Below are 22,218 nucleotides of genomic sequence, written 5' to 3'. Positions count from 1 at the left end.
GTTTATTATTGTGTGTTTACTTTTTAATATGCGGTATGTCTGGTTTAACCCTATTTTATGTGAAAGTTAAATTACGTATCCCATGGCATTTCCGACAGTACAATGCCTCGGTTTGGAAACACCACTCAGGTGAGCACTGTGCTTAGGCATTACTGTAAACAGCGCCGGCCGGGTTCTGTGCATGAATCACAAATTCTTTCCTCAGGCGGAGGGTTGTTAAGTTGGGGGACGTAGAAGTTTGCAATATATTGTGTAATGAAACTGCATAGAAAATGTGTTAATGTAGAAATAATGCACACGTTTAAAATGTGCCCACGGGGAGTGGCTACCAATGTATACGAAGACTAATGAAAGTTATTAATGCTGAATTAATTATGTACTGATGTTTTGAACTTGTATTAACATATCAAAATTGGAGTTATGTATTAGGAGTTTGTCCATTAAGCACTAGGCCTTAGTTTAGCGAGGGTCTGGGCCTACATGCCTGGTCTCATATTAAACTGTGTTTTTCTAACGTGCAATGTGCTGTTTTCCTGAAGGACACGAAACTGTACTTTTCCAGAAGTTAGAGATGTGTGTAGCTGTAGTAAATTCTTTCTCATGGGACCCGACTTGCTCAAGGAGACATTATTGCTGAATGCAACAGTGTAATTCGTAACAGGTGCAAGGTTGCCTGGAGTAGGAGAAAACAATGGAACTACTGACTGGTGCGTAAAGTGTAACTTTTCTTACCTGACATTCCAACCGATGAAGACGTCAATAACATGGGCCAATCAACGACATATGAACTATGGTTTGTGGAAAATTCTTGTGAAATGCGTGAATAATTATTGGACAGAGATAACGATGCACAAATTATTATCCAACGAGGAATTAGGAGTAAATTAGACAGTTTTGATTTAACCATATGACCTGAGCAGAAATCAGCTATTTATTGGACATTCCACTCCAACCCATTCTTTGCCATTCTACTGAGCCATTTAGGCCATTTCCTTTGAGACTTTGCCGTTTGTTCGTCCTGATACTCTAAACCACCCTTTACTTATTCCTTACCTGATACTCATATCTCCTCTAGATGAGGGGAGTTCTTGTTCCTCATCTATGCAATACAGAGGCTTTGCCCTGTCCTATCTTTGCTGATCGTGAAAACGACTGATGCCCTGAGGACAAAGACTGACGCTGTTTGCTGATCCGTTGGATGGGTAACTATCTGATGAAAATTGCAATTGTCGGCTTGCCTTTTCTTTCTCGGTACCAACTGCTCTTTGATAGAGGCCATAGTTAGATGTTTTCCAAATTTGTGTTTGCTAAATTGTTTTGCATGAAGCCCAACATGCTGATTCTAATTTGAGGTTAGTTAAGGTGTTCACTAAAATCTGACGCAAATAGACAAATTACTGAGTTCTTGCTTTTTTGAATCATGCACTACTGAGACTTTGCTAAGTTGGTTCTTATTAATGATGTGTTAATACTGAGTGAATAATCTCCATGCATTGATTAATTGCATTTCTAATTGCAAATCTGAAGAGTTACTAATGAGATGAATTGCCGATGAGATTAACAGAAATGACTTTAGATTGTAACCAATAGGGAAATAAGTATCCTAACACTTAACTAAATTGGTGTTTTTATTCATGACTGAAAGGTCATGGTGTGTTCACTTTATTGACTCTCATTAAAGGTTATTGATTAGCATGATGATTAGTTATTGCGATTGTTGTTGAGATATTGATCCATTGATTTGTGATGCCAAAAGACATCTCGTACTGGGAAGTCCCCGAACGTAGTCCAAAAGGTTCATCGACCTAGGCGTGTCTCCTTGTAAGTTTACTTATCAAGGCCGTGATGCGCTATCACTAATAAAAAGTCATCTGATCTGTTGCTGCTGAGTCATCGTCAACGAAAACCACCAAGATATTACTTCAATGTGGTGTAATTACGACTGCCTCAGTTTTATGCGTTACGTGAGCAGTCGGACAGCAATTTATTTAGCGCAAAAATATTTCTTGTTGATGCACGTACGTTTTTAAACTGAAGTGTCAAAGCTGTAGCGGCAATACTCCCAGTTTAGGCGGTTTTATAAACTAAGTTTTACTTTCTTCTACTTAAAACGTTTTGCAGAACAATGCACATTAAATGGGAAGGCAGTTTTCCTTATTTGTGTACTATTTGCTGCCTAATGTTGACATGTAAGCACCCCAACAATGAATGACACCTAGAGACTCGAAAGCACCATACCAGTAAAATATTTGTGTGAAATTGCACTTTAAATCCACGTACAACTGAAATAAAGCAATCTTAGCTCATTTGAGGGTAGTGTGACAGTAGATCACATATGGATAGAGCACGTTTGGAATGTGTAATTTTCATGATTCCATTACATATATCATATAAATTCAAGCTGAAGTAGGGAAGGACAACAAGGTCATTTAGAGCAAAGCTGAAGACAACAAGTTGCCATAACAATCTGTAAATATATGCTCTTTATTATGTGTGGACAACTATCACCTCATAGAACACATTTCGGCTACTATATTTTTTCCTCCTGAAAACTGACATTTACACGACAAGGTGGCCGAGTGGTTAAGGCGATGGACTGCTAATCCATTGTGCTCTGCATGCGTTGGTTTGAATCCCACCCTTGTCGGTTTATTATTGTGTGTTTACTTTTTAATATGTGGTATGTCTGGTTTAACCCTATTTTATGTGAAAGTTAAATTACGTATCCCATGGTATTTCCGACAAAACAATGCCTCGGTTTGGAAACACCGCTCAGGTGAGCACTGTGCTTAGGCATTACTGTAAACAGCGCCGGCCGGGTTCTGTGCATGAATCACAAATTCTTTCCTCAGGCGGAGGGTTGTTATGTTGGGGGACGTAGAAGTTTGCAATATATTGTGTAATGAAACTGCATAGAAAATGTGTTAATGTAGAAATAATGCACACGTTTAAAATGTGCCCACGGGGAGTGGCTACCAATGTATACGAAGACTAATGAAAGTTATTAATGCTGAATTAATTATGTACTGATGTTTTGAACTTGTATTAACATATCAAAATTGGAGTTATGTATTAGGAGTTTGTACATTAAGCACTAGGCCTTAGTTTAGCGAGGGTCTGGGCCTACATGCCTGGTCTCATATTAAACTGTGTTTTTCTAACGTGCAATGTGCTGTTTTCCTGAAGGACACGAAACTGTACTTTTCCAGAAGCTAGAGATGTGTGTAGCTGTAGTAAATTCTTTCTCATGGGACCCGACTTGCTCAAGGAGACATTCTTGCTGAATGCAACAGTGTAATTCGTAACAGGTGCAAGGTTGCCTGGAGTAGGAGAAAACAATGGAACTACTGACTGGTGCGTAAAGTGTAACTTTTCTTACCTGACATGCCAACCGATGAAGACGTCAATAACATGGGCCAATCAACGACATGTGAACTATGGTTTGTGGAAAATTCTTGTGAAATGCGTGAATAATTATTGGACAGAGATAACGATGCACAAATTATTATCCAACGAGGAATTAGGAGTAAATTAGCCAGTTTTGATTTAACCATATGACCTGAGCAGAAATCAGCTATTTATTGGACATTCCACTCCAACCCATTCTTTGCCATTCTACTGAGCCATTTAGGCCATTTCCTTTGAGACTTTGCCGTTTGTTCGTCCTGATACTCTAAACCACCCTTTACATATTCCTTACCTGATACTCATATCTCCTCTATATGAGGGGAGTTCTTGTTCCTCATCTATGCAATACAGAGGCTTTGCCCTGTCCTATCTTTGCTGATGGTGAAAACGACTGATGCCCTGAGGACAAAGACTGACGCTGTTTGCTGATCCGTTGGATGGGTAACTATCTGATGAAAATTGTAATTGTCGGCTTGCCTTTTCTTTCTCGGTACCAACTGCTCTTTCATAGAGGCCATAGTTAGATGTTTTCCAAATTTGTGTTTACTAAATTGTTTTGCATGAAGCCCAACATGCTGATTCTAATTTGAGGTTAGTTAAGGTGTTCACAAAAATCTGACGCAAATAGACAAATTACTGAGTTCTTGCTTTTTTGAATCATGCACTACTGAGACTTTGCTAAGTTGGTTCTTATTAATGATGTGTTAATACTGAGTGAATAATCTCCATGCATTGATTAATTGCATTTCTAATTGCAAATCTGAAGAGTTACTAATGAGATGAATTGCCGATGTGATTAACAGAAATGACTTTAGATTGTAACCAATAGGGAAATAAGTATCCTAACACTTAACTAAATTGGTGTTTTTATTCATGACTGAAAGGTCATGGATTGTTCACTTTATTGACTCTCATTAAAGGTTATTGATTAGCATGATGATTAGTTATTGCGATTGTTGTTGAGATATTGATCCATTGATTTGTGATGCCAAAAGACATCTCGTACTGGGATGTCCCCGAACGTAGTCCAAAAGGTTCATCGACCTAGGCGTGTCTCCTTGTAAGTTTACTTATCAAAGCAGTGATGCGCTATCACTAATAAAAAGTAATCTGATCTGTTGCTGCTGAGTCATCGTCAACGAAAACCACCAAGATATTACTTCAATGTGGTGTAATTACGACTGCCTCAGTTTTATGCGTTACGTGAGCAGTCGGACAGCAATTTATTTAGCGCAAAAATATTTCTTGTTGATGCAGGTACGTTTTTAAACTGAAGTGTCAAAGCTGTAGCGGCAATACTCCCAGTTTAGGCGGTTTTATAAACTAAGTTTTACTCTCTCCTACTTAAAACATTTTGCAGAACAATGCACATTAAATGGGAAGGCAGTTTTCCTTATTTGTGTACTATTTGCTGCCTAATGTTGACATGTAAGCACCCCAACAATGAATGACACCTAGAGACTCGAAAGCACCATACCAGTAAAATATTTGTATGAAATTGCACTTTAAATCCACGTACAACTGAAATAAAGCAATCTTAGCTCATTTGAGGGTAGTGTGACAGTAGATCACATATGGATAGAACACGTTTGGAATGTGTAATTTTCATGATTCCATTACATATATCATATAAATTCAAGCTGAAGTAGGGAAGGACAACAAGGTCATTTAGAGCAAAGCTGAAGACAACAAGTTGCCATAAAAATCTGTAAATATATGCTCTTTATTATGTGTGGACAACTATCACCGCATAGAACACATTTCGGCTACTATATTTTTTCCTCCTGAAAACTGGCTGTTACACGACAAGGTGGCCGAGTGGTTAAGGCGATGGACTGCTAATCCATTGTGCTCTGCATGCGTGGGTTCAAATCCCACCCTTGTCGGTTTATTATTGTGTGTTTACTTTTTAATATGCGGTATGTCTGGTTTAACCCTATTTTATGTGAATGTTAAATTACGTATCCCATGGTATTTCCGACAGTACAATGCCTCGGTTTGGAAACACCGCTCAGGTGAGCACTGTGCTTAGGCATTACTGTAAACAGCGCCGGCCGGGTTCTGTGCATGAATCACAAATTCTTTCCTCAGGCGGAGGGTTGTTAAGTTGGGGGACGTAGAAGTTTGCAATATATTGTGTAATGAAACTGCATAGAAAATGTGTTAATGTAGAAATAATGCGCGTGTTTGAAATGTGCCCACGGGGAGTGGCAACCAATGTATACGAAGACTAATGAAAGTTATTAATGCTGAATTAATTATGTACTGATGTTTTGAACTTGTATTAACATATCAAAATTGGAGTTATGTATTAGGAGTTTGTACATTAAGCACTAGGCCTTAGTTTAGAGAGGGTCTGGGCCTACATGCCTGGTCTCATATTAAACTGTGTTTTTCTAACGTGCAATGTGCTGTTTTCCTGAAGGACACGAAACTGTACTTTTCCAGAAGCTAGAGATGTGTGTAGCTGTAGTAAATTCTTTCTCATGGGACCCGACTTGCTCAAGGAGACATTCTTGCTGAATGCAACAGTGTAATTCGTAACAGGTGCAAGGTTGCCTGGAGTAGGAGAAAACAATGGAACTACTGACTGGTGCGTAAAGTGTAACTTTTCTTACCTGACATTCCAACCGATGAAGACGTCAATAACATGGGCCAATCAAGGACATGTGAACTATGGTTTGTGGAAAATTCTGGTGAAATGCGTGAATAATTATTGGACAGAGATAACGATGCACAAATTATTATCCAACGAGGAATTAGGAGTAAATTAGACAGTTTTGATTTAACCATATGACCTGAGCAAAAATCAGCTATTTATTGGACATTCTACTCCAACCCATTCTTTGCCATTCTACTGAGCCATTTAGGCCATTTCCTTTGAGACTTTGCCGTTTGTTCGTCCTGATACTCTAAACCACCCTTTACTTATTCCTTACCTGATACTCATATCTCCTCTATATGAGGGGAGTTCTTGTTCCTCAGCTATGCAATACAGAGGCTTTGCCCTGTCCTATCTTTGCTGATGGTGAAAACGACTGATGCCCTGAGGACAAAGACTGACACTGTTTGCTGATCCGTTGGATGGGTAACTATCTGATGAAAATTGTAATTGTCGGCTTGCCTTTTCTTTCTCGGTACCAACTGCTCTTTGATAGAGGCCATAGTTAGATGTTTTCCAAATTTGTGTTTGCTAAATTGTTTTGCATGAAGCCCAACATGCTGATGCTAATTTGAGGTTAGTTAAGGTGTTCACTAAAATCTGACGCAAATAGACAAATTACTGAGTTCTTGCTTTTTTGAATCATGCACTACTGAGACTTTGCTAAGTTGGTTCTTATTAATGATGTGTTAATACTGAGTGAATATTCTCCATGCATTGATTAATTGCATTTCTAATTGCAAATCTGAAGAGTTACTAATGAGATGAATTGCCGATGAGATTAACAGAAATGACTTTAGATTGTAACCAATAGGGAAATAAGTATCCTAACACTTAACTAAATTGGTGTTTTTATTCATGACTGAAAGGTCATGGTGTGTTCACTTTATTGACTCTCATTAAAGGTTATTTATTAGCATGATGATTAGTTATTGCGATTGTTGTTGAGATATTGATCCATTGATTTGTGATGCCAAAAGACATCTCGTACTGGGAAGTCTCTGAACGTAGTCCAAAAGGTTCATCGACCTAGGCGTGTCTCCTTGTAAGTTTACTTATCAAGGCCGTGATGCGCTATCACTAATAAAAAGTCATCTGATCTGTTGCTGCTGAGTCATCGTCAACGAAAACCACCAAGATATTACTTCAATGTGGTGTAATTACGACTGCCTCAGTTTTATGCGTTACGTGAGCAGTCGGACAGCTATTTATTTAGCGCAAAAATATTTCTTGTTGATGCACGTACGTTTTTAAACTGAAGTCTCAAAGCTGTAGCGGTAATACTCCCAGTTTAGGCGGTTTTATAAACTAAGTTTTACTTTCTTCTACTTAAAACGTTTTGCAGAACAATGCACATTAAATGGGAAGGCAGTTTTCCTTATTTGTGTACTATTTGCTGCCTAATGTTGACATGTAAGCACCCCAACAATGAATGACACCTAGAGACTCGAAAGCACCATACCAGTAAAATATTTGTATGAAATTGCACTTTAAATCCACGTACAACTGAAATAAAGCAATCTTAGCTCATTTGAGGGTAGTGTGACAGTAGATCACATATGGATAGAACACGTTTGGAATGTGTAATTTTCATGATTCCATTACATATATCATATAAATTCAAGCTGAAGTAGGGAAGGACAACAAGGTCATTTAGAGCAAAGCTGAAGACAACAAGTTGCCATAACAATCTGTAAATATATGCTCTTTATCATCTGTGGACAACTATCACCTCATAGAACACATTTCGGCTACTATATTTTTTCCTCCTGAAAACTGACCTTTCCACGACAAGGTGGCCGAGTGGTTAAGGCGATGGACTGCTAATCCAGTGTGCTCTGCATGTGTGGGTTCAAATCCCACCCTTGTCGGTTTATTATTGTGTGTTTACTTTTTAATATGCGGTATGTCTGGTTTAACCCTATTTTATGTGAAAGTTAAATTACGTATCCCATGGTATTTCCGACAGTACAATGCCTCGGTTTGGAAACACCACTCAGGTGAGCACTGTGCTTAGGCATTACTGTAAACAGCGCCGGCCGGGTTCTGTGCATGAATCACAAATTCTTTCCTCAGGCGGAGGGTTGTTAAGTTGGGGGACGTAGAAGTTTGCAATATATTGTGTAATGAAACTGCATAGAAAATGTGTTAATGTAGAAATAATGCACGCGTTTGAAATGTGCCCACGGGGAGTGGCTACCAATGTATATGAAGACTAATGAAAGTTATTAATGCTGAATTAATTATGTACTGATGTTTTGAACTTGTATTAACATATCAAAATTGGAGTTATGTATTAGGAGTTTGTACATTAAGCACTAGGCCCTAGTTTAGCGAGGGTCTGGGCCTACATGCCTGGTCTCATATTAAACTGTGTTTTTCTAACGTGCAATGTGCTGATTTCCTGAAGGACACCAGAAGCTAGAGATGTGTGTAGCTGTAGTAAATTCTTTCTCATGGGACCCGACTTGCTCAAGGAGACATTCTTGCTGAATGCAACAGTGTAATTCGTAACAGGTGCAAGGTTGCCTGGAGTAGGAGAAAACAATGGAACTACTGACTGGTGCGTAAAGTGTAACTTTTCTTACCTGACATTCCAACCGATGAAGACGTCAATAACATGGGCCAATCAAGGACATGTGAACTATGGTTTGTGGAAAATTCTGGTGAAATGCGTGAATAATTATTGGACAGAGATAACGATGCACAAATTATTATCCAACGAGGAATTAGGAGTAAATTAGACAGTTTTGATTTAACCATATGACCTGAGCAAAAATCAGCTATTTATTGGACATTCTACTCCAACCCATTCTTTGCCATTCTACTGAGCCATTTAGGCCATTTCCTTTGAGACTTTGCCGTTTGTTCGTCCTGATACTCTAAACCACCCTTTACTTATTCCTTACCTGATACTCATATCTCCTCTATATGAGGGGAGTTCTTGTTCCTCAGCTATGCAATACAGAGGCTTTACCCTGTCCTATCTTTGCTGATGGTGAAAACGACTGATGCCCTGAGGACAAAGACTGACACTGTTTGCTGATCCGTTGGATGGGTAACTATCTGATGAAAATTGTAATTGTCGGCTTGCCTTTTCTTTCTCGGTACCAACTGCTCTTTGATAGAGGCCATAGTTAGATGTTTTCCAAATTTGTGTTTGCTAAATTGTTTTGCATGAAGCCCAACATGCTGATGCTAATTTGAGGTTAGTTAAGGTGTTCACAAAAATATGACGCAAATAGACAAATTACTGAGTTCTTGCTTTTTTGAATCATGCACTACTGAGACTTTGCTAAGTTGGTTCTTATTAATGATGTGTTAATACTGAGTGAATATTCTCCATGCATTGATTAATTGCATTTCTAATTGCAAATCTGAAGAGTTACTAATGAGATGAATTGCCGATGAGATTAACAGAAATGACTTTAGATTGTAACCAATAGGGAAATAAGTATCCTAACACTTAACTAAATTGGTGTTTTTATTCATGACTGAAAGGTCATGGTGTGTTCACTTTATTGACTCTCATTAAAGGTTATTTATTAGCATGATGATTAGTTATTGCGATTGTTGTTGAGATATTGATCCATTGATTTGTGATGCCAAAAGACATCTCGTACTGGGAAGTCTCTGAACGTAGTCCAAAAGGTTCATCGACCTAGGCGTGTCTCCTTGTAAGTTTACTTATCAAGGCCGTGATGCGCTATCACTAATAAAAAGTCATCTGATCTGTTGCTGCTGAGTCATCGTCAACGAAAACCACCAAGATATTACTTCAATGTGGTGTAATTACGACTGCCTCAGTTTTATGCGTTACGTGAGCAGTCGGACAGCTATTTATTTAGCGCAAAAATATTTCTTGTTGATGCACGTACGTTTTTAAACTGAAGTGTCAAAGCTGTAGCGGCAATACTCCCAGTTTAGGCGGTTTTATAAACTAAGTTTTACTTTCTTCTACTTAAAACGTTTTGCAGAACAATGCACATTAAATGGGAAGGCAGTTTTCCTTATTTGTGTACTATTTGCTGCCTAATGTTGACATGTAAGCACCCCAACAATGAATGACACCTAGAGACTCGAAAGCACCATACCAGTAAAATATTTGTATGAAATTGCACTTTAAATCCACGTACAACTGAAATAAAGCAATCTTAGCTCATTTGAGGGTAGTGTGACAGTAGATCACATATGGATAGAACACGTTTGGAATGTGTAATTTTCATGATTCCATTACATATATCATATAAATTCAAGCTGAAGTAGGGAAGGACAACAAGGTCATTTAGAGCAAAGCTGAAGACAACAAGTTGCCATAACAATCTGTAAATATATGCTCTTTATCATCTGTGGACAACTATCACCTCATAGAACACATTTCGGCTACTATATTTTTTCCTCCTGAAAACTGACCTTTCCACGACAAGGTGGCCGAGTGGTTAAGGCGATGGACTGCTAATCCAGTGTGCTCTGCATGTGTGGGTTCAAATCCCACCCTTGTCGGTTTATTATTGTGTGTTTACTTTTTAATATGCGGTATGTCTGGTTTAACCCTATTTTATGTGAAAGTTAAATTACGTATCCCATGGTATTTCCGACAGTACAATGCCTCGGTTTGGAAACACCACTCAGGTGAGCACTGTGCTTAGGCATTACTGTAAACAGCGCCGGCCGGGTTCTGTGCATGAATCACAAATTCTTTCCTCAGGCGGAGGGTTGTTAAGTTGGGGGACGTAGAAGTTTGCAATATATTGTGTAATGAAACTGCATAGAAAATGTGTTAATGTAGAAATAATGCACGCGTTTGAAATGTGCCCACGGGGACTGGCTACCAATGTATATGAAGACTAATGAAAGTTATTAATGCTGAATTAATTATGTACTGATGTTTTGAACTTGTATTAACATATCAAAATTGGAGTTATGTATTAGGAGTTTGTACATTAAGCACTAGGCCCTAGTTTAGCGAGGGTCTGGGCCTACATGCCTGGTCTCATATTAAACTGTGTTTTTCTAACGTGCAATGTGCTGATTTCCTGAAGGACACCAGAAGCTAGAGATGTGTGTAGCTGTAGTAAATTCTTTCTCATGGGACCCGACTTGCTCAAGGAGACATTCTTGCTGAATGCAACAGTGTAATTCGTAACAGGTGCAAGGTTGCCTGGAGTAGGAGAAAACAATGGAACTACTGACTGGTGCGTAAAGTGTAACTTTTCTTACCTGACATTCCAACCGATGAAGACGTCAATAACATGGGCCAATCAACGACATGTGAACTATGGTTTGTGGAAAATTCTGGTGAAATGCGTGAATAATTATTGGACAGAGATAACGATGCACAAATTATTATCCAACGAGGAATTAGGAGTAAATTAGACAGTTTTGATTTAACCATATGACCGGAGCAGAAATCAGCTATTTATTGGACATTCCTCTCCAACCCATTCTTTGCCATTCTACTGAGCCATTTAGGCCATTTCCTTTGAGACTTTGCCGTTTGTTCGTACTGATACTCTAAACCACCCTTTACTTATTCCTTACCTGATACTCATATCTCCTCTATATGAGGGGAGTTCTTGTTCCTCAGCTATGCAATACAGAGGCTTTGCCCTGTCCTATCTTTGCTGATGGTGAAAACGACTGATGGCCTGAGGACAAAGACTGACGCTGTTTGCTGATCCGTTGGATGGGTAACTATCTGATGAAAATTGTAATTGTTGGCTTGCCTTTTCTTTCTCGGTACCAACTGCTCTTTGATAGAGGCCATAGTTAGATGTTTTCCAAATTTGTGTTTGCTAAATTGTTTTGCATGAAGCCCAACATGCTGATGCTAATTTGAGGTTAGTTAAGGTGTTCACTAAAATCTGACGCAAATAGACAAATTACTGAGTTCTTGCTTTTTTGAATCATGCACTACTGAGACTTTGCTAAGTTGGTTCTTATTAATGATGTGTTAATATTGAGTGAATATTCTCCATGCATTGATTAATTGCATTTCTAATTGCAAATCTGAAGAGTTACTAATGAGATGAATTGCCGATGAGATTAACAGAAATGACTTTAGATTGTAACCAATAGGGAAATAAGTATCCTAACACTTAACTAAATTGGTGTTTTTATTCATGACTGAAAGGTCATGGTGTGTTCACTTTATTGACTCTCATTAAAGGTTATTGATTAGCATGATGATTAGTTATTGCGATTGTTGTTGAGATATTGATCCATTGATTTGTGATGCCAAAAGACATCTCGTACTGGGAAGTCCCCGAACGTAGTCCCAAAGGTTCATCGACCTAGGCGTGTCTCCTTGTAAGTTTACTTATCAAGGCCGTGATGCGCTATCACTAATAAAAAGTCATCTGATCTGTTGCTGCTGAGTCATCGTCCACGAAAACCACCAAGATATTACTTCAATGTGGTGTAATTACGACTGCCTCAGTTTTATGCGTTACGTGAGCAGTCGGACAGCAATTTATTTAGCGCAAAAATATTTCTTGTTGATGCACGTACGTTTTTAAACTGAAGTGTCAAAGCTGTATCGGCAATACTCCCAGTTTAGGCGGTTTTATAAACTAAGTTTTACTTTCTTCTACTTAAAACGTTTTGCAGGACAATGCACATTAAATGGGAAGGCAGTTTTCCTTATTTGTGTACTATTTGCTGCCTAATGTTGACATGTAAGCACCCCAACAATGAATGACACCTAGAGACTCGAAAGCACCATACCAGTAAAATATTTGTATGAAATTGCACTTTAAATCCACGTACAACTGAAATAAAGCAATCTTAGCTCATTTGAGGGTAGTGTGACAGTAGATCACATATGGATAGAAAACGTTTGGAATGTGTAATTTTCATGATTCCATTACATATATCATATAAATTCAAGCTGAAGTAGGGAAGGACAACAAGGTCATTTAGAGCAAAGCTGAAGACAACAAGTTGCCATAACAATCTGTAAATATATGCTCTTTATCATGTGTGGACAACTATCACCTCATAGAACACGTTTCGGCTACTATATTTTTTCCTCCTGAAAACTGACCTTTCCACGACAAGGTGGCCGAGTGGTTAAGGCAATGGACTGCTAATCCAGTGTGCTCTGCATGCGTGGGTTCAAATCCCACCCTTGTCGGTTTATTATTGTGTGTTTACTTTTTAATATGCGGTATGTCTGGTTTAACCCTATTTTATGTGAAAGTTAAATTACGTATCCCATGGTATTTCCGACAGTACAATGCCTCGGTTTGGAAACACCGCTCAGGTGAGCACTGTGCTTAGGCATTACTGTAAACAGCGCCGGCCGGGTTCTGTGCATGAATCACAAATTCTTTCCTCAGGCGGAGGGTTGTTAAGTTGGGGGACGTAGAAGTTTGCAATATATAGTGTAATGAAACTGCATAGAAAATGTGTTAATGTAGAAATAATGCACGCGTTTGAAATGTGCCCACGGGGAGTGGCTACCAATGTAGATGAAGACTAATGAAAGTTATTAATGCTGAATTAATTATGTACTGATGTTTTGAACTTGTATTAACATATCAAAATTGGAGTTATGTATTAGGAGTTTGTACATTAAGCACTAGGCCCTAGTTTAGCGAGGGTCTGGGCCTACATGTCTGGTCTCATATTAAACTGTGTTTTTCTAACGTGCAATGTGCTGATTTCCTGAAGGACACCAGAAGCTAGAGATGTGTGTAGCTGTAGTAAATTCTTTCTCATGGGACCCGACTTGCTCAAGGAGACATTCTTGTTGAATGCAACAGTGTAATTCGTAACAGGTGCAAGGTTGCCTGGAGTAGGAGAAAACAATGGAACTACTGACTGGTGCGTAAAGTGTAACTTTTCTTACCTGACATTCCAACCGATGAAGACGTCAATAACATGGGCCAATCAAGGACATGTGAACTATGGTTTGTGGAAAATTCTGGTGAAATGCGTGAATAATTATTGGACAGAGATAACGATGCACAAATTATTATCCAACGAGGAATTAGGAGTAAATTAGACAGTTTTGATTTAACCATATGACCGGAGCAGAAATCAGCTATTTATTGGACATTCCTCTCCAACCCATTCTTTGCCATTCTACTGAGCCATTTAGGCCATTTCCTTTGAGACTTTGCCGTTTGTTCGTCCTGATACTCTAAACCACCCTTTACTTATTCCTTACCTGATACTCATATCTCCTCTATATGAGGGGAGTTCTTGTTCCTCAGCTATGCAATACAGAGGCTTTGCCCTGTCCTATCTTTGCTGATGGTGAAAACGACTGATGGCCTGAGGACAAAGACTGACGCTGTTTGCTGATCCTTTGGATGGGTAACTATCTGATGAAAATTGTAATTGTCGGCTTGCCTTTTCTTTCTCGGTACCAACTGCTCTTTGATAGAGGCCATAGTTAGATGTTTTCCAAATTTGTGTTTGCTAAATTGTTTTGCATGAAGCCCAACATGCTGATGCTAATTTGAGGTTAGTTAAGGTGTTCACTAAAATCTGACGCAAATAGACAAATTACTGAGTTCTTGCTTTTTTGAATCATGCACTACTGAGACTTTGCTAAGTTGGTTCTTATTAATGATGTGTTAATAATGAGTGAATATTCTCCATGCATTGATTAATTGCATTTCTAATTGCAAATCTGAAGAGTTACTAATGAGATGAATTGCCGATGAGATTAACAGAAATGACTTTAGATTGTAACCAATAGGGAAATAAGTATCCTAACACTTAACTAAATTGGTGTTTTTATTCATGACTGAAAGGTCATGGTGTGTTCACTTTATTGACTCTCATTAAAGGTTATTGATTAGCATGATGATTAGTTATTGCGATTGTTGTTGAGATATTGATCCATTGATTTGTGATGCCAAAAGACATCTCGTACTGGGAAGTCCCCGAACGTAGTCCCAAAGGTTCATCGACCTAGGCGTGTCTCCTTGTAAGTTTACTTATCAAGGCCGTGATGCGCTATCACTAATAAAAAGTCATCTGATCTGTTGCTGCTGAGTCATCGTCAACAAAAACCACCAAGATATTACTTCAATGTGGTGTAATTACGACTGCCTCAGTTTTATGCGTTACGTGAGCAGTCGGACAGCAATTTATTTAGCGCAAAAATATTTCTTGTTGATGCACGTACATTTTTAAACTGAAGTGTCAAAGCTGTATCTGCAATACTCCCAGTTTAGGCGGTTTTATAAACTAAGTTTTACTTTCTTCTACTTAAAACGTTTTGCAGGACAATGCACATTAAATAGGAAGGCAGTTTTCCTTATTTGTGTACTATTTGCTGCCTAATGTTGACATGTAAGCACCCCAACAATGAATGACACCTAGAGACTCAAAAGCACCATACCAGTAAAATATTTGTGTGAAATTGCACTTTAAATCCACGTACAACTGAAATAAAGCAATCTTAGCTCATTTGAGGGTAGTGTGACAGTAGATCACATATGGATATAACACGTTTGGAATGTGTAATTTTCATGATTCCATTACATATATCATATAAATTCAAGCTGAAGTAGGGAAGGACAACAAGGTCATTTAGAGCAAAGCTGAAGACAACAAGTTGCCATAACAATCTGTAAATATATGCTCTTTATTATGTGTGGACAACTATCACCTCTTAGAACACATTTCGGCTACTATATTTTTTCCTCCTGAAAACTGACCTTTACACGACAAGGTGGCCGAGTGGTTAAGGCAATGGACTGCTAATCCATTGTGCTCTGCATGCGTTGGTTCGAATCCCACCCTTGTCGGTTTATTATTGTGTGTTTACTTTTTAATATGCGGTATGTCTGGTTTAACCCTATTTTATGTGAAAGTTAAATTACGTATCCCATGGTATTTCCGACAGTACAATGCCTCGGTTTGGAAACACCGCTCGGTGAGCACTGTGCTTAGGCATTACTGTAAACAGCGCCGGCCGGGTTCTGTGCATGAATCACAAATTCTTTCCTCAGGCGGAGGGTTGTTAAGTTGGGGAACGTAGAAGTTTGCAATATATTGTGTAATGAAACTGCATAGAAAATGTGTTAATGTAGAAATAATGCACGCGTTTAAAATGTGCCCACGGGGAGTGGCTACCAATGTATACGAAGACTAATGAAAGTTATTAATGCTGAATTAATTATGTACTGATGTTTTGAACTTGTATTAACATATCAAAATTGGAGTTATGTATTAGGAGTTTGTACATTAAGCACTAGGCCTTAGTTTAGCGAGGGTCTGGGCCTACATGCCTGGTCTCATATTAAACTGTGTTTTTCTAACGTGCAATGTGCTGTTTTCCTGAAGGACACAAAACTGTACTTTTCCAGAAGCTAGAGATGTATGTAACTGTAGTAAATTCTTTCTCATGGGACCCGACTTGCTCAAGGAGACATTCTTGCTGAATGCAACAGTGTAATTCGTAACAGGTGCAAGGTTGCCTGGAGTAGGAGAAAACAATGGAACTACTGACTGGTGCGTAAAGTGTAACTTTTCTTACCTGACATTCCAACCGATGAAGACGTCAATAACATGGGCCAATCAACGACATGTGAACTATGGTTTGTGGAAAATTCTGGTGAAATGCGTGAATAATTATTGGACAGAGATAACGATGCACAAATTATTATCCAACGAGGAATTAGGAGTAAATTAGACAGTTTTGATTTAACCATATGACCTGAGCAGAAATCAGCTATTTATTGGACATTCCACTCCAACCCATTCTTTGCCATTCTACTGAGCCATTTAGGCCATTTCCTTTGAGACTTTGCCGTTTGTTCGTCCTGATACTCTAAACCACCCTTTACTTATTCCTTACCTGATACTCATATCTCCTCTATATGAGGGGAGTTCTTGTTCCTCATCTATGCAATACAGAGGCTTTGCCCTGTCCTATCTTTGCTGATGGTGAAAACGACTGATGCCCTGAGGACAAAGACTGACGCTGTTTGCTGATCCGTTGTATGGGTAACTATCTGATGAAAATTGTAATTGTCGGCTTGCCTTTTCTTTCTCGGTTCCAACTGCTCTTTGATAGAGGCCATAGTTAGATGTTTTCCAAATTTGTGTTTGCTAAATTGTTTTGCATGAAGCCCAACATGCTGATTCTAATTTGAGGTTAGTTAAGGTGTTCACTAAAATCTGACGCAAATAGACAAATTACTGAGTTCTTGCTTTTTTGAATCACGCACTACTGAGACTTTGCTAAGTTGGTTCTTATTAATGATGTGTTAATACTGAGTGAATAATCTCCATGCATTGATTAATTGCATTTCTAATTGCAAATCTGAACAGTTACTAATGAGATGAATTGCCGATGAGATTAACAGAAATGACTTTAGTTGTAACCAATAGGGAAATAAGTATCCTAACACTTAACTAAATTGGTGTTTTTATTCATGACTGAAAGGTCATGGTGTGTTCACTTTATTGACTCTCATTAAAGGTTATTGATTAGCATGATGATTAGTTATTGCGATTGTTGTTGAGATATTGATCCATTGATTTGTGATGCCAAAAGACATCTCGTACTGAGATGTCCCCGAACGTAGTCCAAAAGGTTCATCGACCTAGGCGTGTCTCCTTGTAAGTTTACTTATCAAAGCAGTGATGCGCTATCACTAATAAAAAGTAATCTGATCTGTTGCTGCTGAGTCATCGTCAACGAAAACCACCAAGATATTACTTCAATGTGGTGTAATTACGACTGCCTCAGTTTTATGCGTTACGTGAGCAGTCGGACAGCAATTTATTTAGCGCAAAAATATTTCTTGTTGATGCAGGTACGTTTTTAAACTGAAGTGTCAAAGCTGTAGCGGCAATACTCCCAGTTTAGGCGGTTTTATAAACTAAGTTTTACTCTCTCCTACTTAAAACATTTTGCAGAACAATGCACATTAAATGGGAAGGCAGTTTTCCTTATTTGTGTACTATTTGCTGCCTAATGTTGACATGTAAGCACCCCAACAATGAATGACACCTAGAGACTCGAAAGCACCATACCAGTAAAATATTTGTATGAAATTGCACTTTAAATCCACGTACAACTGAAATAAAGCAATCTTAGCTCATTTGAGGGTAGTGTGACAGTAGATCACATATGGATAGAACACGTTTGGAATGTGTAATTTTCATGATTCCATTACATATATCATATAAATTCAAGCTGAAGTAGGGAAGGACAACAAGGTCATTTAGAGCAAAGCTGAAGACAACAAGTTGCCATAAAAATCTGTAAATATATGCTCTTTATTATGTGTGGACAACTATCACCGCATAGAACACATTTCGGCTACTATATTTTTTCCTCCTGAAAACTGGCTGTTACACGACAAGGTGGCCGAGTGGTTAAGGCGATGGACTGCTAATCCATTGTGCTCTGCATGCGTGGGTTCAAATCCCACCCTTGTCGGTTTATTATTGTGTGTTTACTTTTTAATATGCGGTATGTCTGGTTTAACCCTATTTTATGTGAATGTTAAATTACGTATCCCATGGTATTTCCGACAGTACAATGCCTCGGTTTGGAAACACCGCTCAGGTGAGCACTGTGCTTAGGCATTACTGTAAACAGCGCCGGCCGGGTTCTGTGCATGAATCACAAATTCTTTCCTCAGGCGGAGGGTTGTTAAGTTGGGGGACGTAGAAGTTTGCAATATATTGTGTAATGAAACTGCATAGAAAATGTGTTAATGTAGAAATAATGCGCGTGTTTGAAATGTGCCCACGGGGAGTGGCAACCAATGTATACGAAGACTAATGAAAGTTATTAATGCTGAATTAATTATGTACTGATGTTTTGAACTTGTATTAACATATCAAAATTGGAGTTATGTATTAGGAGTTTGTACATTAAGCACTAGGCCTTAGTTTAGAGAGGGTCTGGGCCTACATGCCTGGTCTCATATTAAACTGTGTTTTTCTAACGTGCAATGTGCTGTTTTCCTGAAGGACACGAAACTGTACTTTTCCAGAAGCTAGAGATGTGTGTAGCTGTAGTAAATTCTTTCTCATGGGACCCGACTTGCTCAAGGAGACATTCTTGCTGAATGCAACAGTGTAATTCGTAACAGGTGCAAGGTTGCCTGGAGTAGGAGAAAACAATGGAACTACTGACTGGTGCGTAAAGTGTAACTTTTCTTACCTGACATTCCAACCGATGAAGACGTCAATAACATGGGCCAATCAAGGACATGTGAACTATGGTTTGTGGAAAATTCTGGTGAAATGCGTGAATAATTATTGGACAGAGATAACGATGCACAAATTATTATCCAACGAGGAATTAGGAGTAAATTAGACAGTTTTGATTTAACCATATGACCTGAGCAAAAATCAGCTATTTATTGGACATTCTACTCCAACCCATTCTTTGCCATTCTACTGAGCCATTTAGGCCATTTCCTTTGAGACTTTGCCGTTTGTTCGTCCTGATACTCTAAACCACCCTTTACTTATTCCTTACCTGATACTCATATCTCCTCTATATGAGGGGAGTTCTTGTTCCTCAGCTATGCAATACAGAGGCTTTGCCCTGTCCTATCTTTGCTGATGGTGAAAACGACTGATGCCCTGAGGACAAAGACTGACACTGTTTGCTGATCCGTTGGATGGGTAACTATCTGATGAAAATTGTAATTGTCGGCTTGCCTTTTCTTTCTCGGTACCAACTGCTCTTTGATAGAGGCCATAGTTAGATGTTTTCCAAATTTGTGTTTGCTAAATTGTTTTGCATGAAGCCCAACATGCTGATGCTAATTTGAGGTTAGTTAAGGTGTTCACTAAAATCTGACGCAAATAGACAAATTACTGAGTTCTTGCTTTTTTGAATCATGCACTACTGAGACTTTGCTAAGTTGGTTCTTATTAATGATGTGTTAATACTGAGTGAATATTCTCCATGCATTGATTAATTGCATTTCTAATTGCAAATCTGAAGAGTTACTAATGAGATGAATTGCCGATGAGATTAACAGAAATGACTTTAGATTGTAACCAATAGGGAAATAAGTATCCTAACACTTAACTAAATTGGTGTTTTTATTCATGACTGAAAGGTCATGGTGTGTTCACTTTATTGACTCTCATTAAAGGTTATTTATTAGCATGATGATTAGTTATTGCGATTGTTGTTGAGATATTGATCCATTGATTTGTGATGCCAAAAGACATCTCGTACTGGGAAGTCTCTGAACGTAGTCCAAAAGGTTCATCGACCTAGGCGTGTCTCCTTGTAAGTTTACTTATCAAGGCCGTGATGCGCTATCACTAATAAAAAGTCATCTGATCTGTTGCTGCTGAGTCATCGTCAACGAAAACCACCAAGATATTACTTCAATGTGGTGTAATTACGACTGCCTCAGTTTTATGCGTTACGTGAGCAGTCGGACAGCTATTTATTTAGCGCAAAAATATTTCTTGTTGATGCACGTACGTTTTTAAACTGAAGTCTCAAAGCTGTAGCGGTAATACTCCCAGTTTAGGCGGTTTTATAAACGAAGTTTTACTTTCTTCTACTTAAAACGTTTTGCAGAACAATGCACATTAAATGGGAAGGCAGTTTTCCTTATTTGTGTACTATTTGCTGCCTAATGTTGACATGTAAGCACCCCAACAATGAATGACACCTAGAGACTCGAAAGCACCATACCAGTAAAATATTTGTATGAAATTGCACTTTAAATCCACGTACAACTGAAATAAAGCAATCTTAGCTCATTTGAGGGTAGTGTGACAGTAGATCACATATGGATAGAACACGTTTGGAATGTGTAATTTTCATGATTCCATTACATATATCATATAAATTCAAGCTGAAGTAGGGAAGGACAACAAGGTCATTTAGAGCAAAGCTGAAGACAACAAGTTGCCATAACAATCTGTAAATATATGCTCTTTATCATCTGTGGACAACTATCACCTCATAGAACACATTTCGGCTACTATATTTTTTCCTCCTGAAAACTGACCTTTCCACGACAAGGTGGCCGAGTGGTTAAGGCGATGGACTGCTAATCCAGTGTGCTCTGCATGTGTGGGTTCAAATCCCACCCTTGTCGGTTTATTATTGTGTGTTTACTTTTTAATATGCGGTATGTCTGGTTTAACCCTATTTTATGTGAAAGTTAAATTACGTATCCCATGGTATTTCCGACAGTACAATGCCTCGGTTTGGAAACACCACTCAGGTGAGCACTGTGCTTAGGCATTACTGTAAACAGCGCCGGCCGGGTTCTGTGCATGAATCACAAATTCTTTCCTCAGGCGGAGGGTTGTTAAGTTGGGGGACGTAGAAGTTTGCAATATATTGTGTAATGAAACTGCATAGAAAATGTGTTAATGTAGAAATAATGCACGCGTTTGAAATGTGCCCACGGGGAGTGGCTACCAATGTATATGAAGACTAATGAAAGTTATTAATGCTGAATTAATTATGTACTGATGTTTTGAACTTGTATTAACATATCAAAATTGGAGTTATGTATTAGGAGTTTGTACATTAAGCACTAGGCCCTAGTTTAGCGAGGGTCTGGGCCTACATGCCTGGTCTCATATTAAACTGTGTTTTTCTAACGTGCAATGTGCTGATTTCCTGAAGGACACCAGAAGCTAGAGATGTGTGTAGCTGTAGTAAATTCTTTCTCATGGGACCCGACTTGCTCAAGGAGACATTCTTGCTGAATGCAACAGTGTAATTCGTAACAGGTGCAAGGTTGCCTGGAGTAGGAGAAAACAATGGAACTACTGACTGGTGCGTAAAGTGTAACTTTTCTTACCTGACATTCCAACCGATGAAGACGTCAATAACATGGGCCAATCAAGGACATGTGAACTATGGTTTGTGGAAAATTCTGGTGAAATGCGTGAATAATTATTGGACAGAGATAACGATGCACAAATTATTATCCAACGAGGAATTAGGAGTAAATTAGACAGTTTTGATTTAACCATATGACCTGAGCAAAAATCAGCTATTTATTGGACATTCTACTCCAACCCATTCTTTGCCATTCTACTGAGCCATTTAGGCCATTTCCTTTGAGACTTTGCCGTTTGTTCGTCCTGATACTCTAAACCACCCTTTACTTATTCCTTACCTGATACTCATATCTCCTCTATATGAGGGGAGTTCTTGTTCCTCAGCTATG

General features: G+C 38.7%; 8 non-coding genes across 8 annotated transcripts; all 8 read left to right on the top strand.

Annotated features, from left to right (window-relative positions):
* The first annotated feature begins 2,565 nt into the window (after positions 1 to 2,565).
* Positions 2,566 to 2,647, top strand: TRNAS-GCU (transfer RNA serine (anticodon GCU)). The gene has a single exon. It is a non-coding gene; the product is annotated as a tRNA-Ser (tRNA).
* A 2,565-nt stretch (positions 2,648 to 5,212) lies between these two features.
* TRNAS-GCU (transfer RNA serine (anticodon GCU)) lies at positions 5,213 to 5,294 on the top strand. The gene has a single exon. It is a non-coding gene; the product is annotated as a tRNA-Ser (tRNA).
* Positions 5,295 to 7,859: 2,565 nt separating this feature from the next.
* Positions 7,860 to 7,941, top strand: TRNAS-GCU (transfer RNA serine (anticodon GCU)). The gene has a single exon. It is a non-coding gene; the product is annotated as a tRNA-Ser (tRNA).
* Positions 7,942 to 10,491: 2,550 nt separating this feature from the next.
* On the top strand, positions 10,492 to 10,573 carry TRNAS-GCU (transfer RNA serine (anticodon GCU)). Its single transcript has one exon. It is a non-coding gene; the product is annotated as a tRNA-Ser (tRNA).
* A 2,550-nt stretch (positions 10,574 to 13,123) lies between these two features.
* Positions 13,124 to 13,205, top strand: TRNAS-GCU (transfer RNA serine (anticodon GCU)). The gene has a single exon. It is a non-coding gene; the product is annotated as a tRNA-Ser (tRNA).
* A 2,550-nt stretch (positions 13,206 to 15,755) lies between these two features.
* TRNAS-GCU (transfer RNA serine (anticodon GCU)) lies at positions 15,756 to 15,837 on the top strand. Its single transcript has one exon. It is a non-coding gene; the product is annotated as a tRNA-Ser (tRNA).
* Positions 15,838 to 18,400: 2,563 nt separating this feature from the next.
* On the top strand, positions 18,401 to 18,482 carry TRNAS-GCU (transfer RNA serine (anticodon GCU)). Its single transcript has one exon. It is a non-coding gene; the product is annotated as a tRNA-Ser (tRNA).
* A 2,565-nt stretch (positions 18,483 to 21,047) lies between these two features.
* On the top strand, positions 21,048 to 21,129 carry TRNAS-GCU (transfer RNA serine (anticodon GCU)). The gene has a single exon. It is a non-coding gene; the product is annotated as a tRNA-Ser (tRNA).
* Positions 21,130 to 22,218: the final 1,089 nt, after the last annotated feature.

Source organism: Pleurodeles waltl, chromosome 12, assembly GCF_031143425.1.
Source record: "Pleurodeles waltl isolate 20211129_DDA chromosome 12, aPleWal1.hap1.20221129, whole genome shotgun sequence".
In the NCBI taxonomy this organism is placed as follows: Eukaryota; Metazoa; Chordata; class Amphibia; order Caudata; family Salamandridae; genus Pleurodeles; species Pleurodeles waltl.
The sequence above is the reverse complement of the archived record's forward strand: the minus strand, read 5'-3'. Positions and strand labels throughout refer to the sequence as shown.